Source organism: Podarcis pityusensis (assembly GCF_964106645.2).
Source record: "Podarcis pityusensis genome assembly, chromosome: 9".
NCBI lineage: Eukaryota > Metazoa > Chordata > Lepidosauria > Squamata > Lacertidae > Podarcis > Podarcis pityusensis.
In genome coordinates this window covers 53,744,621-53,758,685 of record NC_138034.1, presented here as the reverse complement: position 1 = coordinate 53,758,685, position 14,065 = coordinate 53,744,621, and the positions used below count along the sequence as shown (strand labels likewise).

General features: G+C 42.9%; 1 long non-coding RNA gene across 1 annotated transcript in view; it reads right to left on the bottom strand.

Annotated features, from left to right (window-relative positions):
* The window catches only part of LOC308485090, a 38,190-nt gene that overhangs the window by 2,822 nt on the left and 21,303 nt on the right, over window positions 1-14,065 (bottom strand). The window contains exon 2 of the long non-coding RNA XR_013990338.1: window positions 10,287-10,393. This is a non-coding gene — a long non-coding RNA (uncharacterized lncRNA). The remainder of the gene's footprint in view (window positions 1-10,286; window positions 10,394-14,065) is intronic.

The following is a 14,065-nucleotide window of genomic DNA, read 5'->3' as shown; positions in this document are numbered from 1 at the left end:
ATCATCTGGGCGATCACAAGACCTCTATATAAGCCCACAACAGGCCTGGCTTTGCCAGGAGGTGCTTTGCTGAGTGATTTGCTTTTACTATATGCAGTGCTTCCCCCCCCTAAAAAAAGTTTAGCGGTACTCTCATTTTCCTACTCATATTGAAAAACTGCCCCTCAATGAGGCCAAACTTAGATTCGCAAAATGTTTAGGGGTATGCGTACCCCCAGGAAAAAAAGCACTGGTTATATGTACACTGTGTGTGTGTGTGTGTGTGTGTGTGTGTGTGTGTAGAAAGAGACACACAAAGATGTCTTTGTGAGATACTCTCCACTGCACCATGTTAAGAATGTAAGGCATTGTTTCTCAAACTTGGGTCTCCAGCTGTTGTTCAACTGCAACTCCCATCATCCCTAGCTAGCAGGAACCATGGTCAGGGATGATGGGAGTTGTAGTCCAACAACAGCTGGAGACCCAAGTTTGAGAAACACTGGTGTAAGGCGAGCCCCTCCAGATCAGACCAAAGGCCTAGGGAGGCCATGTACTCACAATTTACCTTTAAAGCACGTTTAAAACATACCCTTTCTCTCAGAGAATTCTGGCTACTGTGGAAGAAAGCATAGTCAGGCGTATGGCAAGAGCTTCCCTGGTCTTGCTCCACCATTGCAACCTGCTTATTCACCTGTCTCTTGCTCTGTCCCCAACAGTGGTGGTGGTGAAAAGGAGCACTTGATGATACTGCCTGCATCCTCGTTGTCTCCCTGCCTAGCAAGCAAGTGGGTGGTAGCAAAGATGAAGAAGTAAAGGAGCAGCTGGTGGTCATGGTAGTCAGAAGGTAGATTCTCCCATGGAGGGAGAGGAGCGATGGAGACTGTCTACCTCAAGCGCCCTCCCAAAACAGGAGCTGGCACTGCTCAAACATGGAAATGGCTACTGTTGACCTCTGGCTTATGGGCATCTGGCTTTCTAGAATGTCCACACGCCAGTCATCCCCAGAAGTCCTGCAATTACTGGAGAAAATCAATATCTGCAAGTATTCTCCCTTAAAGTTCCTCCCAGAGGGGCAGGTTTTTTTGCACCTGTGAGTTCCATCATATCAGTCTAAAACTCTTGGTAGTGTGTATTTATGGAAGGATGGATGTTGCAGAAACTGAGATTGTAGCCAGTTTGTAGAGAGCTGGAGCTCTTCTTGGAAGCAACAGAGCACACTGTCTCCACCAAGGAGGAGACAGGGGACTCCCCTGAGAAGGAGGCTAGTTCACCAACACAGGAGCCAGATATATGGAGAAACGTGACTCAAAGAAGTAGGAGGCCCAGGGTTCGCTCTGATTGTTTAGAAATACACAATCGCTTTGAGGTCCTCTCCCCTAGCATGGAAGACGAGGAGCAGACTCCATTTGAGGATCTCTCCCTCATTACAGTCGATCAGGTATATGAAGACGAGCAGCAAAGTCAGTCCTCAGGGAATATGCAGGCGACCTTGGAACGGACAGCTCATGGAAGAACCCCGACCAAACCTAAGAGGAGGCGTGTAGTGGTGATAGGGGATTCCCTACTGAGGGGAACAGAAGCAGTGATCTGTGGGCCTGACAAGATGTCTCGGGAAGTGTGCTGTCTCCCCGGGGCTAAGATCCAAGATGTAACTGAACGACTGCAAGGAATCATAAAACCCACTGACAAATACCCCTTCCTCTTGGTTCATGTGGGAACCAATGACACTGCAAGCAATAGCCTCCAGAAGATCAAAAGAGACTACGAGGCTCTGGGCAGGAAATTGAAGCAATTAAATGCACAAATTGTCATCTCATCTGTCCTCCCAGTTGAACGACGTGGCCCAGGGAGAGAGGGAAAAATAGTGGAAGTGAACAGCTGGCTTCGCAAATGGTGTAAACAGGAACGGTTTGGATTCTTAGATCACGGGCTGCAGTTTCTTGAAGATGGACTTCTGGCAAGCGATGGGCTGCACCTCACAACGGTTGGGAGGAATGTTTTTGCCAAAAATCTCAGAAACCTCATCAGGAGGGCTTTAAACTGACTAATGTGGGGGAGGGAGACAGTGCTCCTGAAGGTAGGAGTCTATCAATTGATGAAGATGATCCTCCAAATGTCATAGACCAAATGGAGCAAACAGCACGCAGACCTCGTGGTGGGAGGAAAAAATCCTTAAATAAGAGACACGGGGGAATGATTAATGGACTTCAATGTCTGTACACTAATGCGCAAAGCATGGGAAAGAAACAAGATGAGCTTGAGCTCTTGGTACAGCAAACTAAATATGACATAATAGGCATCACTGAAACCTGGTGGGATAAGTCCCACGATTGGAATGTAATAATGGAGGGATACAATCTATTTCAGAGAAACAGACCAGACAAGAAAGGAGGAGGAGTGGCGTTATATGTCAGGGATGTGTATATCTGTGAAGAGATCCAAGATTTAGAACCTCAAAGCCAAAGTGAGAGCATTTGGGTCAAAATTAAGGGAGAGAAGAATAACAGTGACCTCATTGTGGGAGTTTACTATAGATCCCCAAGCCAAACGGAGGGTATAGATGATGCCTTCCTGGAACAGATGGCCAAGCATGCAAAAGGAAGGGAGATAGTAGTAATGGGGGACTTCAATTACCCGGATATTTGTTGGATGTCAAACTCAGCCAAGAGCATAAGGTCAAACAGATTCCTCACTGGCCTTGCAGACAACTTCATTGTCCAGAAAGTGGGAGAAGCAACAAGAGGAACAGCCATTTTAGATCTGGTCCTAACCAATGTTGATGACCTGGTTAGTGGGGTAGAAGTGGAAGGATCATTAAGCGCGAGGGATCATGCTCTTCTGAAGTTTACTATACAGCGGAAAGGAGCAGCCAAGCATACTAGGACTCAATTTCTTGACTTTAAGAAAGCCGACTTCATAAAACTTAGGGAAGTGCTGGGTGAGATCCCATGGACAGTAATACTAAAAGGAAAGGGAGTTCATGATGGCTGGGAGTTTGTTAAGAGGGAGATAGTAAAAGCACAACTTCAGGCAATACCAATGAGACGGAAACATGGAAGGTGCCTAAAGAAGCCAGGGTGGCTATCTAAAGAACTTTTAACTGAGTTAAGATTAAAAAAGGATGTGTACAAAAAATGGAAAAGGGGGGAAACCACCAAAGAGGAATTCAAACAAATAGCCAGCACGTGTAGACACAAAGTCAGAAAAGCTAAAGCACAGAATGAACTCAGGCTTGCTAGAGAGGTTAAAAGCAACAAAAAAGGCTTTTATGGGTATGTTCGTAGCAAAAGGAAGAACAAAGAAACAGTGGGGTCACTCAGAGGAGAAGATGGTGAAATGCAAACAGGGGACACAGAAAGGGCTGAACTCCTCAATGCCTTCTTTGCCTCAGTCTTCTCCGATAAAGAAAACAATGCCTGACCTGAAGAATTTGGAGCAAATGATTCAGCAGAGGAAACACAGCCCAGAATAACTAAGGAGATAGTACAAGAATACTTGGCTAGTTTAGATGTATTCAAGTCTCCAGGGCCAGATGAACTGCATCCAAGAGTATTAAAAGAACTGGCAGATGTGATCTCAGAACCACTGGCAGTCATCTTTGAGAATTCCTGGAGAACAGGCAAAGTCCCGGCAGACTGGAGGAGGGCAAATGTTGTCCCTATTTTCAAAAGGGGGGAAAGAGAGGACCCAAATAATTACTGCCCAGTCAGTCTGACATCAATACCAGGGAAGATTCTGGAGCAGATCATTAAGCAAACAGTCTGTGAGCACCTAGAAAGGAATGCTGTGATCACCAATAGTCAGCATGGATTTCTGAAAAATAAGTCATGTCAGACTAACCTGATCTCGTTTTTTGACAGAATTACAAGCCTGGTAGATGAAGGGAATGCAGTGGATGTAGCCTACCTTGATTTCAGCAAGGCATTTGACAAGGTGCCCCATGATATTCTTGTAAAGAAGCTGGTAAAATGCGGTCTTGACTATGCTACCACTCAGGGGATTTGTAACTGGCTGACTCACCGAACCCAAAGGGTGCTCATCAATGGTTCCTCTTCATCCTGGAGAAGAGTGACTAGTGGGGTGCCACAGGGTTCTGTCTTGGGCCCGGTCTTATTCAATATCTTTATCAACGACTTGGATGATGGACTCAGGGGCATCCTGATCAAATTTGCAGATGACACCAAACTGGGAGGGGTGGCTAACACCCCAGAGGACAGGATCACACGTCAAAACAACCTTGACAGATTAGAGAACTGGGCCAAAACAAACAAGATGAATTTTAACAGGGAGAAATGTAAAGTATTGCACTTGGGCAAAAAAAATGAGAGGCACAAATACAAGATGGGGGACACCTGGCTTAAGAGCAGTACATGTGAAAAGGATCTAGGAGTCTTGGTTGACCACAAACTTGACATGAGCCAACAGTGTGACGCGGCAGCTAAAAAAGCCAATGCAATTCTGGGCTGCATCAATAGGAGTATAGCATCTAGATCAAGGGAAGTAATAGTGCCACTGTATTCTGCTCTGGTCAGACCTCACCTGGAGTACTGTGTCCAGTTCTGAGCACCACAGTTCAAGAAGGACACTGACAAACTGGAACGTGTCCAGAGGAGGGCAACCAAAATGGTCAAAGGCCTGGAAACGATGCCTTATGAGGAATGGCTAAGGGAGCTGGGCATGTTTAGCCTGGAGAAGAGGAGGTTAAGGGGTGATATGATAGCCATGTTCAAATATATCAAAGGATGTCACATAGAGGAGGGAGAAAGGTTGTTTTCTGCTGCTCCAGAGAAGCGGACACGGAGCAATGGATCCAAACTACAAGAGAGAAGATTCCACCTAAACATTAGGAAGAACTTCCTGACAGTAAGAGCTGTTTGACAGTGGAATTTGCTGCCAAGGAGTGTGGTGGAGTCTCCTTCTTTGGAGGTCTTTAAGCAGAGGCTTGACAACCATATGTCAGGAGTGCTCTGATGGTGTTTCCTGCTTGGCAGGGGGTTGGACTCGATGGCCCTTGTGGTCTCTTCCAACTCTATGATTCTATGATTCTTGTCTGACAGCGTGAAAGAGCACTTTCTGAAAAGAATGTTGAAGGAGAACTGGCACATAAGAATGGAAGACAAAGGGAACGCAGGTATCTTTTCATCCTCTACTGCCCTCTGTCGATGCGAAGTTCCACAGGCACAAGAGGAATAGTTCAGCTGCATATACAAGTAAAATGAATACTGTTGATACAGCAGAGCAAGGAAATTATGGGTGGATTTAGATATTGGCTTTCCCTAGTGAATGGCTGAAGCACTTGGGAATAACTCACATTCTGGCACAGGATTCTGAGCATGCCCCATGTAAGCATCCCCTTTTCATTATCTCAAACATACCTTTGAAAAGCTGGCCTTTGCTTAATCCCAAAACTGCTTTCACATGTGGAACCGTCTTGATAATCAATCGCCCCCCCCTTGTGTCACCAAACCTTTCATCCTAAGTAAAATTAGTTTTGAATATTGTTTTAAGAGACTGAGAAACAGCAGTTTGTGAAGTCTTAATGTTGAAATATTTTTTTCACTTCAGAACTTCACAAACGGCTGCTCTTAACTCCTAACACAATATTTAGAACTACGCATAATTTACTGAGAACTCAATCTACATATAATATATAAAAGGCATGATATCTAGAAGAAAGAGTTCATGTGTGGGGATGGGGGAGAAATTTGATTCAGTTTGCATTTAATATGCACTTTCTGAAACAATATGTGAACTGAAACAAAGCCAGCTTTCAAAATTTGGACATCTCTGAATTTTGCAATGCACCTCTCCAGCCATATGATGTCTACAAAAATGCATATACTTAGGTGAATCATGCATAAAAATGCATATATTTGTGGAAATAACATACAAAAATGCATTATATTTGCTTGCAAAAATGTAAATATTTGGAACAACTGCACACAAAAGGGTACTAATTAGGAGAAATTCACTGATGAATTTCCATGAGGATTTTTTTAAAAAAAATGCAAACTGGTGTGAAAATGTGGTGAACAGGATTTAAGATTGGAAAAATGAGAAACCCATGTTGGCAGATATACCCATCTCTGCTCAGATGGAACATGCTTGGGGTGTAAAACCAGGTTGATAGTGATTCTAAATTCAGATTCCAATGTGTCTAACAAAAAAGTGGACTTCTAAATTAATGCTAAAAACAAAACAAATAGAGAGATGCTACCTAAGTGAGTATGACAGCCTTAAATGTTTATTAAAAAGGGTTGATTTCGTCCCTTAGCACTGTGCTCACATCCCCAGCTGAACAGAAATAGAGCAGTGGTATAGTACAGAATTCAATGCTCTGACTCAATAGCAAAAAGAAAACAAAGCTTGGAACACACCAATTAGTTGAGGTCTGTTTCTCACAATATGATGGCAACATGGAGGCCCTGTTAAACAGGATCCTATTAAACAGGGGGCGAGCTGCTCAAGGATGCTAGCACACATTAGTCCACACAGTGTGATCTGTCTGCATGCTGCAACAGTCAAGACCGTCCTCGCAACAGTTTGCAGTGATGTGACAACCAAGTTGGATGTGAGGATCACCTGATGGAAGAGGTTTTGCATGCGTCACCCAGAATTAGGCTTACCTGAGAGCTCCTGAGGATGGTTGCATGGCATCTACAATCAATCAACATGGATCTAAGTAGCTGTTAGATGATGGACAATTCTGCCTACCACCCATAACTATCTCGTCAGATATCGAAATATCTACTGTAGTCCAATGGATAGAATATTGGGTTAGGGCTCACAGTTTTATTTAGCTATGGAGTGCCATCTACAGGAGAAAATGCCTTTCATAATGATGCAACTTTAAATAAAAATGAACCATGATTGCTATGATTATTGTAGAGAGGCACATTTTCAATGAACTGGTTTACACTAGTATAAAATGAGCCCACAACAATCCATACATCTAATAGCACCATAGTTCTTGTGGATCTGCCCCACTCTCCTAGTTTTGAACAGATGGATCAGTTGGAGGGAGAGGGGGACAGGGTGCATGGATTTCATTTCTTCTCCCCAACAAAAGTGTGTGTGTTTGTAAGTTCCGCAAGCACAACAAGTTTGTGCTAATCATTGTGTGATGGCTACTGCAAACTTTTCAAGCCCTGGTGGGGACAATCCCTGCACAAAATCTGTTAATATGTATGAATTTCTTCACATTTGACCGGGGCCAGAAAACCAACATTATTATTCCCAGTAGGGAATCCAGATTAGGGTGAGAGTGCAAGATGTACACCTGTAAGAGCTAGATTTAAATGCTTGTTTATCCATAATTCTATGAACCTGTTTTCTGGCTAAATATAAACTCAGCAGTATGTTGTGAAGTTGAATGGCACGAGATTGCAAAGCAAATTTGTCTGCATCAGTCTGTCTTGAGAGACAATGGAGTGTGCCTCCAGAGGTAAAGCCAAACCATTGGAGAATCACAGTGCCTACAATGGCTGCAGAGAGCGGTAACTCACAACTGCTGACTCCTTCATTGTTTTTGCTGTATTATCAGCACCAAAGTGACCTCTCTGGGGCGTGAGCCCGGGCAGCCTGTCTGGGCAATCCTGGGCTGCCAAGATGACAAGAGCTCGCTGATGTGGCCCAAACAAAGGCTGCGCAATATGTTTAGCACCAGCTTGGCTGCAGGAGTTGCTGGAAGGAAGCAGACAAGACGACATCCAACTGTCTTAGGGACGCCATTCTGGATTTGTGTAGGGTTTAGCTTTTTCTTCTCCCAAAGATGTCTCGCAAGGCAAAGTGCATTATACTTCAAAAAGTACCTGGGGCTGTATCCAAAATTCTCTGTCTGCTAGTGCCAGAGCTCTTGTTTAAAGGCTGCACAATGCAACATTTGCGTTACAACAGCTGGTTCTTATGCAACAATTTTTGCTAATGTGCTTGTGTTTCTCCTTGTGCAACAATGTTCCGCTATGGCAACAAGTAAGCAAGTACGTAAGTGACTTTAACACAGAGCCACATTAGATACAACCCTATGTTTGGCAAATTATCTCATGAGCTTCTCTGTATATATATATATATGTGTGTGTGTGTGTGTGTGTGTGTGTGTGTGTGTAAAGGGACCCCTGACCATTAGGTCCAGTAGTGACCGACTCTGGGGTTGCGGCGCTCATCTCGCTTTATTGGCCAAGGAAGCCGGCGTACAGCTTCCGGGTTATGTGGCCAGCATGACTAAGCCGCTTCTGGCGAGCCAGAGCAGCACACAGAAACGCCGTTTACCTTCCCGCCGGAGCGGTACCTATTTATCTACTTGCACTTTGACATGCTTTTGAACTGCTAAGTTGGCAGGAGCTGGGACCAAGTAAACCTATTATTCTTATGTTAGGCTAGGCAGACTTTGTGGCATTGGAAAGTACCAAATGCCTTTTATCTGGCAGGTAATGCAAAGAGTTAGCTTAAGTCATCAGTAGAGCTTGGTCCACTTAAAAATTCACTTATCTACTTTTAATAAACTTTATAGTTCTCAGTGAATTCAGTCAAACCTACTAAAATGCATTTGCTGCTGTTATCCCTATAATTAACATAGGAAGCTCATTCATTTTAATCAAATGCAAATGAGGGTCCTTTTTGGGAAGTTATAGGGAACTGAGCCTGGGTGAATTATATATATATGTGTGTGTGTTTTCGTAGTGCTGAAGGGACTCACTCCCTTTCTGCAGTGCAGAATGCCTGCTGGTTCTGTCTAAAATGATGAAAGCATAGAACGGTGAAGAGCAAACACACACAAAAGTTCAGACCTGATCAGCGATGATGAGAGGACTCCTACTGGGATCTCTGGGGAGTGATGATAAAGAATTAAAGTCTCAGGATTTTTTTAAGCTAACAAATGAATCTTCTTTATTCAACGTAAACTGGGATAAAAAAGGCCTATTAAACAGAGCTAATGCTAATCTTCAAGTAATGGCCCCATTGCCTTCAATAGAGGAGAGGGAGAGGGATCCTAAAACCCACATAATTTTTTTTAGAAAAGATAAATTTTAACCCTGGACACTTTGCTGGTGCCAAACTTTACTTAAATGGAAATTTGCAGGGACAGTGAAATACCTCCTTTTTAGCAGAGCAAGCCAGCCAGTGCTCAACAATGCATTGTGACAGATTTTGACTTATGCAGAACTCCTGCTCACAGGGATTGTTCAAGGGGGGGGGGGGATGGAAGAAGGTGCCTTGAGCAAAGGCCCAATTTGGACAATCTTATCTCTTACCATGTAGAGATGTGAACAAGTATTTTGCCGGCATGTGTAACCTCTTGGCTATTCCTTTTGCAGCAAGACTGGATGCAACACATACGTCTTCAATTAGCCATAGTTTCCCATTGCATTGAAACCATGGTTACCAGCTTCAGGACAAGCCAGGAGCCTAAACCAACTTCAAACCAAGGTTTTGGGTGCTGGCTTGTACTAAAGCTGCTAGCCATCATTTCCCAATTTGGACAAAATAGGAAATTAAGATGAGTCGGATTTCAGCTCAAGCGAAAGGACTGTGTGTGTGCAGGCAGAAGACTCATTCATATTTCAACTTATTAAGCTGAGGAATGATTGTCCAAATGCAGCCAGTATGAAGCCCCACTTATCATTGTCTGAGAATTCTTTCAGCCCGAAGCAGGAAAGGGAAGAAGACGTTTCGTATTCAAATGGATTAGAAATCTTGTGATGTGCTAAGGTCTCGAGCTATAAAGAAGTACGCTGAAATACTGAAGTATCAGAGCTTCCTTTAAAAATATGACAAGGAGGCAGGAGAATTGGTCCCTCTTGGAACCTGCTGCCCAAATAGTGGCTGCATAATGTGCATATTTTATAGCTGAATAAGTATAAAAAGCCATCTTGACAAGACCAGTCACTCAGCTGTTTTGAAAATGAAGCCTTTTATAAGTCCATCGCAGCAACCACAGTCCTTGTGCATATCATAATTTCTAACTCTGAGGGCATAGTCACACCCAAGGAAAATAAAGGGCTCTGATCATCCTAGTTACTTGATTCTAACTGGATCCTACCTGTTTCCTGCCTGCCCTTTCCATTGTCCCCAAACTCGCCAGATCTGCATCCTCTTCTTCACCAGGCTCTGATTCACCAGGGCTGGACACAAGTTATGACTCTGGATGCATATACACAAAATGTTTAAAGCACATGCCACCCCCACCCCCAGAATAACCCTGGAAACTGTAGTTCACCACTCAGTGCTGCAGTTCAAAGCACCCTAAACAAACTACAGTTCCCAGGATTCAATTACATGAAAATCAAAACATCACATATTACAATTACCAAGTTTATGCTGGGTTCAGTTCTCTGAATATCTCTAGAAGAGGCACTTCTTGTCTGGCTGGTTTCCATCCATAAAATGGGAATACTAGTGATCTTATGAATTGTCACTAACAAGAGGACAAGATAAATGTGTAAAGAGTTTTGCATGTTTAAACTGCTAAAGAAATGATAGCAATAGGAGTAAATGTAATATGGGTACTAGCTCTTGTCTTGTGCTTATCATATTATTGTAAATTTTATGCAAATATGTCTTGAGGTTGCCTTGTCCCCCCCCCCCATTTCATTCCATGCCAAGTAGCTGTGGCACCCAGATTTATGATTTATCCATGGAATAACCCCCACACTACTTCGTTCCTCCACCTATGCATGATTAAAAAAATAAACTCAAATGTATAAGTTGGGAGATGGTACTTAATGAATGCAGAAGTGAAATTGGCATGTAAAAGTCTCTTAATAACCCGAATTTGAGCATACTTTACAATACTTTTAGTAGATCATGCAGTGCTATTTTGTAACTTCAATTTCAGGCTAACGAGGAGTTCCTCTAATGAAAATAATGATTTTTTCATGCTGTACCAGATGGTAATTTAAAGCATTTCAATTAAACAAACCATCTCATTAGAGTGCCTTGATAATGCAGTTGAGTTTTCTTTGATATGGTCAGAAATATCTCACAAGCTTTTGGGATGCAATCAAAACTCTCCAATAAACTTGTTGCTAAAAAGACAGCTGCCTTGTACATGTATTTTCATAGCAATCAAATGACCTAGTTTAGAAGTGTTTGAAGCCATTTCAAGTGGAATAGGAACAAATTAACCTTGTTTAACAAGTAGTGTTCAATTTGTGTTCTAACACTCTTTTGAGCTCTGCCGTCTATGTGTTATTTTATTTCTCCTGTTACATAATGCATATTCCTCAAGCGTGCATGAAGAAAAGGACTCCTACTGCAGCAGCGCTATTGTCCTCAAAATGTCTCTTGTGCCAAACAATTCATTACGTGAATAGTTGCTCTCTTTGTTTATATCTGAGCCCAAACTACAGTGTCTTCTACCACCACCACTATCATATTGGCAAGAAAGCCATTTCAGATTCTGGAAGCAGGAAGGAAAAGGAGAGAGATTCAGAGAGCCCAAAGAGTCAGGTTAGATTGTACATAGAAGCAAGTCTTATCTTTACAATACTCGTGTATGGGGCATTTGCAGGAAATAGAACAAGGAGCTAAAATATGTATTGCTTTCCGTCCAGCTCAATCTGGGATTTTCTGCACACGTTTACTGTATAGCTGCTGACTTGGCAAAATGGCTTTATTAAGAACACAACAACCCTATGCACATTTACTTGGGAGTAGGGATGGGGGAGAAATTTGATTTAGTTCACATTCAAAGGTGAACTTAAGAAAAATTCAGACTTTCTGAAACAATATGCATAGTGAAACAGGGGAGAAGTTTAACCCATTCCAGCTTATTGCTGTATTGATTTAAAAAAACTCATCTGAAGCTGCTATTTGCATTGCAAGGAAATCCCTCCATAAGCATCAGGGGTGGAAAAGGTTACACTTCTCTTCCCGGTCACGATCATTTTCAGCCCTCACCAGCTAATGCTATTTGGATCTCTAAAAACCTGCTCTTAAATAGAAATATACATTTACTGAAAATATACATTTAACCACCCTTTTTCCTCTTGCTTAATGATAGGTGATAGTGGGTTAATGAAGGATATATAAATACCCTGTAGACTTCACAGGTTTACTGCAAAGCTCATGTTGGAGCAACCTGGATTTAAAGCTCATAAGGCTCAATAGAAGGTGATTGTGTTGCACGGCATGGTTATGCTTCTTGGATCAACCAAGCACAATGTTTATTTCTACTACAAACTCATGTATTTTAATCAAAATGCCTCTATGTCCAAATTGGCTGCGTCCCTTTAATGAAAATTTAATACTTTCCTTCCAAGTGCTAAAAAAAAACAACCTCAAGAGTCTTTTAAACAGAAGAGAGTCATTAGTGTTGCCACTTTCCTTTCGGTTTCCTGAAAGGGAGAAGTTTGACCCTGAGGTGTCATGTTAATTTGGTTCTTTCCCCCTCCCAATCCCTGGATATGTTCCTTCTAGTGTTACTCTTTTGTTGTTGTTTATTGTGAGCTGCAGAAGTGTGGAAAGTCGGAGAAAATAAAATTTGCTCAAGCTGATGTTCTTAAATCAATGGCAGTCTAGCTTAACAAAGCGGCAGGAATAGGGAAATGTTTGCTGCACAGTTACATAATTTTAAACTCAGGACTTAATGAGCTTACAGGGGCGCCCTCTTTAAATGATATACCACTACACTTACAAAAGGACCTGCTGCATGCATTTGGAGCCCTACTGCTCATCCTGCTAAGCCTCTTGACTTCTACTCCAAAGGTCCATCCTGGTGGTGCCACTGTTGCTAGCAGACCCAGCCCTATCAATAGCGACAACATGCCATTGGGCCCAGGTGACTGATTCAGAAAGGCAGTAAAGTGCCTGCCTGCTATTGCCTCCTTCCAAATTGCTGCTCAGCTCTGGACCATCATCAGGTAGGTGCCATCTTAGATGCCTCCAAGTGTGATGCCTGGTGTGACGTCAGCAACAGATTGGATGTTGCTAAAATGGCTCCTGTTGTCTTTGTCCATGGAGTTTTCTTGGCAGGGATACTGGAGTGGCTTTGCCAACAAAGGTCCGTATAGTTAAAGCCATGGTTTTCCCAGTAGTGATGCATGGAAGTGAGAGCTGGACCATAAAGAAGGCTGATTGCTGAATAATTAATGCTTTTGAATTATGGTGCTGGAGGAGCCTCTTGAGAGTCCCATGGACTGCAAGAAGACCAAACATATCCATTCTGAAGGAAATCAGCCCTGAGTGCTCACTGGAAGGACAGATCATGAAGCTGAGGCTCCACCTCATGAGAAGAGAAGAATCCCTGGAAAAGACCCTGATGTTGGGAAAGATTGAGGGCACAAGGAGAAGGGGTCGACAGAGGATGAGATGGTTGGACAGTGTTCTTGAAGCTACGAACATGAGTTTGACCAAACTGCGGGAGGCAGTGGAAGACAGAAGTGCCTGGCATGTCTAGTCCATGGGGTCATGAAGAGCCGGACACGACTAAACAACTAAACAACAACAAGATGGTTGCTGGCTGCTAAGCAGGTGGCACCCTCTTGCCACCAGGACTGTGTAAGCTGTACATCAGGTGAATGGAGGGCACAACAATGGGTGACAATGCTGGATTAAGGCTCAGGGACTGCGGCTCAGTGGGTATGTGTGATTTTTGTTGCCAGTGCCAGCTTTTGGGTCAGCGCTGGTTGTTGTAAAACAGTTCATCTTTAAATAAGATGAGCTATACTGTAAAAGTTCTGCTGAATATAGAAAGGTTTTTTTTTTAAAAAAAAAAAGCTAAATCCTCTAGGCATTAAGAGCTTAAATGCAAAACACATGACTCATTATATCAAGCCAACTCTTAGGGGTAAATATTCTGTGTGGGGAATTAGTTGCTCTTAATTGGAGTTGTGAGCTTAAATCCCAGAACACTGCACAGCACAGACAAATATACCCTTTGTTTTAATATTGAAACAGAGAGGAGGCAGCTCAATGATCTAGGGAAGCGTGTGATTATTCTGCCATGTAAGCAACAGGGCATACAGTTTCTAGTACTGAAAATTAGAGCCTTCAGCCTCTCAATCTCCAATGTTTAAAAATATGCTTGAAATTGAATCCAAAATTCTGGCTTCCTACTTTTCCATCAGTCTATTGGCCCCAGCAATTC